The sequence below is a fragment of the Oncorhynchus tshawytscha genome, linkage group LG08 (genome assembly GCF_018296145.1).
Source record: "Oncorhynchus tshawytscha isolate Ot180627B linkage group LG08, Otsh_v2.0, whole genome shotgun sequence".
In the NCBI taxonomy this organism is placed as follows: domain Eukaryota; kingdom Metazoa; phylum Chordata; class Actinopteri; order Salmoniformes; family Salmonidae; genus Oncorhynchus; species Oncorhynchus tshawytscha.
The window spans coordinates 68,558,360-68,564,355 of NC_056436.1; positions in this window are offsets into that span (position 1 = coordinate 68,558,360).

Here is a 5,996-nt window from a genome sequence, read left to right on the forward strand (position 1 = left end):
ACCTTCCTGTCTATCTCTAACTGTTTGAACAACAGCCTGTTCACTTTGTTTAGATGTTGAAATCAAGTGGCCTGGCTGGATAGGAAGATGATTTGCCAATTCCTTATGCAAATAGATATGTTTATGCTCATTGGATTAAATACATTTTTTGTCTCACCCATCTACACACAATACCCCATAATACCAGGAGTGTAAATACTTAATTAAATGTAATATTTGTCTACATAATTTTGAAAGAAAATCAAAAAATGTCTAAGAACATGTTTTCGGACATTTTTTGATTTTTTTCTAAATTAAATAGAGAAATATCTCATTTAATTAAATATTTACACTCCTAAGTGAATACATGTGAGAATCACCTTTGGCAGTTATTACAGCTGTGAGTCTTTCTGGGTAAGTCTGTAAGAGCTTTGCACACCAGGATTGTACAATATTTGCACATTATTATTTATTTTTTATTCTTCAAGCTTTGTCAAGTTGGTTGTTGATCACAGCCATTTCCAAGTATTGCTATAGATTTTCAAGCCAATTTATGTCAAAACTGTAACTTGGCCACTCAGGAACATTCAATGTTGTCTTGATATTGTAAGCCACTCCAGTGTAATTTTGGCCTTGTGTTTTAGGTTATTGTCCTGCTGAAAGGTGACTTTGTCCCCCAGTGTCTGTTGAAAAGCAGACTCAACCAGGTTTTCCTCTAGGATTTTGCCTGTACTTAGCTCTATTCCATTTCCTATCCTTGCCAATGACAAGCATACCCATAACATGATGCAGCCACCACCATGCTTGAAAATATGAAGAGTGGTACTCAGTGATGTGTTGTCTTGGATTTTCCCCAAACATGATGCTTTGTATTCAGTTTTACTTTAATGCCTTTTTGCAAACAGAATGCATTTTTATGAATACTTTTATTATATACAGGCTTCCTTCTTTTCACTCTGTCATTTAGGTTAGTATTGTGGAGTAACTACAATGTTGTTGATGCATCCTCCGTTTTCTCCTATTACAGCCATTAAACTCAAAAACTGTTTTAAAGTCACCATTGGCCTCATGGTGAAATCCCTGTGCGGTTTTCTTCCTCTCCGGTGACTGAGTTAGGAAGGACACCTATATCTTTGTAGTGACTGGGTGTATTGCTACACCATCCAAAGTGTAATTAATAACTTCACCATGCTCAAATGGATATTCAATGTCTGCTTTTTTATTTTTACCCAATCAATCAATCAACAATTATTTTTAAAGCCCTTCTTACATCAGCTGATGTCACAAAGTGCCGGAGAGAAACCCAGCCTAAAACCCCAAACAGCAAGCAATGCAGGTGTAGAAGCACGGTGGCTAGGAAAAACTCCCTAGAAATGCCAGAACTTAGGAAGAAACCTAGAGAGGAACCAGGCTTTGGGGGGGTTGCTCCTATCAATAGGTGCTCTTCTTTGCGAGGCATTGGAAAACCTCTCTGGTCTTTGTGGTTAAATCTGTTTGAAATTCACTGCTTGACTGAGGGACCTTACAGATAATTATATGTGGGGGGTGCAGAGATGAGGTAGTCATAAAAAATCATGTTAAACTATTATTGCACACAGAGTCCATGTAACTTATTATGTGACTTGTTAAGCACATTTTTACAACTAAACTTATTTAGGCTTGCCATAACAATGTTTTTTTTTTTACTCAAAACATTTCAGCTTTTCATTTATCAATTTGTAAAAAAAATTAAAAAACATAATTCCATTTTGACATTATGGGGTACTGTGTGTAGGCCAGTGACACAGAATTTCAATTTAATCAATTTGAAATTCAGGCTGTAACACAACAAAATGTGAAAAAAGTAAAGTGATGTGAATAGAACCAACTTTCTGAAGGCATTGTACATATCTACATTTGTCACGTTCGTCGTATGGAGGAGACCAAGGCGCAGCGTGATATGAATACATATTACTTTTAATAAAGACGGACACTAAATAAACTTACAAAACAACAAACCGAACGAATAATACTAATGCAGACACAGGCAACTAGACATAGACAATAACCCACAAAATACCCAAAGAAGATGGCTGCCTAAATATGGTTCCCAATCAGAGACAACGATAAACACCTGCCTCTAATTGAGAACCAATCTAGGCAACCATAGACATATATAAACACCTAGATGATAAACAACCCTATAAACCTACAAAACCCCTAGACAGTGCAAAAACACATACATCACCCATGTCACACCCTGACCTAACCAAAACAATAAAGAAAACAAAGAATACTCAGGTCAGGGCGTGACAACATTACCTTAATTACTTCGTACCCCTGCACATCGATTCGGCACTGGTACCCCGTGTATATAGCCAAGTTATTGTTACTCATTGTGTATTTATTCCTTGTGTTATTATTTCTCTATTTTTTATTGTTTCTCTTTTTTTCTCTCTGCATGGTAGGGAAAGGCCCATTAGTAAGCATTTCACTGTTAGTCTACACCTGTTGTAACTAAGCATGTGACAAATTTGATTTGATTGATTTTACTTACTATCACATAACTATAATGACTTAGTATCGCATTATTACGACTTACTATCTCATAATAATGACTTATGATCTCATAATTATGACTCACAATATCATTATTATCACTATCTCATATGACTTATTATCTCATAATTATGACATGGTATTTCATTATTATGACTTACATATCTAATAATTATGACTTACTGGAAGGATAGTGATCTCATCCGTCAGTAGAGGATGCCTGGTTATTTTTTTTAAATGCCTTCCTCACCATCTTAAATAAGCATGCCCCATTCTAGAAATTTAGAACCAGGAACAGATATAGCCCTTGGTTCTCTCCAGACCTGACTACCCTTAACCAACACAAAAACATGCTATGGCGTTCTACATTAGCATCGAACAGCCCCCGTGATATGCAACTTTTCAGGGAAGCTAGAAACCAATATACACGGGCAGTTAGAAAAACCAAGGCTAGCTTTTTCAAGCAGAAATTTGCTTCCTGCAACACAAACTCAAAAAAGTTCTGTGACATGGAGAATAAGAACACCTACTCCCAGCTGCCCACTGCACTGAAGATAGGAAACACTGTCACCACCAATGAATCCACAATAATTGACCATTTCAATAAGCATTTTTTCTACGGCTGGCCATGCTTTCCACCTGGCTACCCCTACCCCGGTCAACAGCACTGCACCCCCCACAGGAACTCGCCCAAGCCTTCCCCATTTCTCCTTCTCCAGAATCCAGTCAGCTGATGTTCTGAAAGAGCTGCAAAATCTGGACCCCTACAAATCAGCCGGGCTAGACAATCTGGACCCTTTCTTTCTAAAATGATCTGCCGAAATTGTTGCCACCCCAATTACTAGCCTGTTCAACCTTTCTTTCGTGTCGTTTGAGATTCCCAAAGATTGGAAAGCAGCTGCGGTCATCCCCCTCTTCAAAGGGGGGGACACTCTTGACCCAAACTGCTACAGATCTATATCAATCCTACCATGCCATTCTATGGTCTTCGAAAGCCAAGCCAACAAACTTGGCTTTTGCTATGCAATCTGGTTTCAGAGCTAGTCATGGGTGCACCTCAGCCACGCTCAAGGTCCTAAACGATATCTTAACCGCCATCGATAAGAAACAATACTGTGCAGCCTTATTCCTTGACCTGGCCAAGGCTTTCGACTCTGTCAATCACCACATCCTCATCGGCAGACTCGACAGCCTTGGTTTCTCAAATGATTGCCTCGCCTGCTTCACCAACTACTTCTCTGATAGAGTTCAGTGTGTCAAATCAGAGGGTCTGTCGTCCGGGCCTCTGGCTGTCTCTATGGGGGTGCCACAGGGTTCAATTCTTGGACCGACTCTCTTCTCTGTAAACATCAATGATGTCACTCTTGCTGCTGGTGATTCTCTGATCCACCTCTACGCAGACGACACCCTTCTGTATACTTCTGGCCCTTCTTTGGACACTGTGTTAACAACCCTCCAGACGAGCATCAATGCCAAACAACTCTCCTTCCGTGGCCTCCAATTGCTCTAAAATACATGTCAAACTAAATGCATGCTCTTCAACCGATCGCTGCCTGCACCTGCCCGCCTGTCCAACATCACTACTCTGGACGGCTCTGACTTAGAATATGTGGACAACTACAAATACCTAGGTGTCTGGTTAGACTGTAAACTCTCCTTCCAGACTCACATCAAACATATCCAATCCAAAGTTAAATCTAGAATTGGCTTCCTATTTCGCAACAAAGCATCCTTCACTCATGCTGCCAAACATACCCTTGTAAAACTGACCATCCTACCAATCATCGACTTTGGCGATGTCATTTACAAAATAGCCTCCAATACCCTACTCAATAAATTGGATGCAGTCTATCACAGTGCCATCAGTTTTGTCACCAAAGCCCCATATACTACCCACCACTGTGACCTGTACACTCTCGTTGGCTGGCACTCGCTTCATACTCGTCGCCAAACCCACAGGCCCCAGATAATCTACAAGACCCTGCTAGGTAAAGTCCCCCCCTTATCTCAGCTCGCTGGTCACCATAGCAGCACCCACTTGTAGCACGCGCTCCAGCGGGTATATCTCTCTGGTCACCCCCAAAACCAATTCTTCCTTTGGCCGCCTCTCCTTTCAGTTCTCTGCTGCCCATGACTGGAACGAACTACAAATATCTCTGAAACTGGAAACACTTATCTCCCTCACTAGCTTTAAGCACCAGCTGTCAGAGTAGCTCACAGATTACTGCACCTGTACATAGCCCATCTATAATTTAGCCCAAACAACTACCTCTTTCCCTACTTTATTAATTTATTTTGCTCCTTTGCACCCCATTATTTCTATCTCTACTTTGCACATTCTTCCACTGCAAATCAACCATTCCAGTGTTTTACTTGCTAAATTGTATTTACTTTGCTACCATGGCCTTTTTTTTGCCTTTACCTCCCTTATCTCACCTCACTTGCTCACATTGTATATAGACTTATTTTTCTACTGTATTATTGACTATGTTTGTTTTACTCCATGTGTAACTCTGTGTTGTTGTATGTGTCGAACTGCTTTGCTTTGCCATTATTATGACTTACTTATCTAATAATTATGACTTACTTTCTCATAATGACTTGCTGTCTCATAATTACTTTATATCTCATAATAATGACTTACAATTTCATAATTATGACTTACTATGTCCTTATTATGACTAACTATCCCATAATGACTTATTATCTCATAATTATGATTTACTATTGCATAACTCCTAGTCAGATTTTTTTTTTTTTTTTTTGGGGGGGGCAGCTTCCATAAATTCCACTTCTTTAAAGACCTTATTGTTTTGTAGATGTGCTCCTGACTAGAAATAATATTACCAACACCAATGACTGTTCCTTGTTTGACTTTCTCAACGGCACCAGATTGATATAATTTATGTGATTAGCTGATGTAAAATACCTATCCAGCCGTTGTAAAATATGGTATGCGTCAGCAATGTCTGGGCAGGAGAATACAACCTAATAAGTGTTAAGAGGGAGGATAATGTCAAACAGGCTAGGATTTGTTTCACGAAAAAGATCTGTGAATCAGTGAGGCAATAGATGGCACCAGTGAACCGTTGTAACACCGGTGACACTTATTACAATGACGTTGTCAATATAGTAGCCTATGTAGAAATAACTGTCACCAAAATTAAACCGACATTTGTAAAAATGGGTTCTCTAATGTCAAGTCCCAACGCATAGGCTTTGGCTATATGATCCATGGCATAACATTCGCTTAGATTTGAAATGTGTCCCGAACATTAAATGAAAAGTTAGAGCGCGGCTTTTGATCTGAAAACATCAGTGGAAAGTACTTGATATCTTGCACACTAATTACAATGCATACATTGAACGTTGTAATATGCTAAACTGTTTCTTTATTTTTCTCACGCGAACTTACTAGGCAAGGCTCTCTTTCGTAAGCGCAAATTCAAAACGTCACAAGGCGTCCTCTGCGCTCGCGC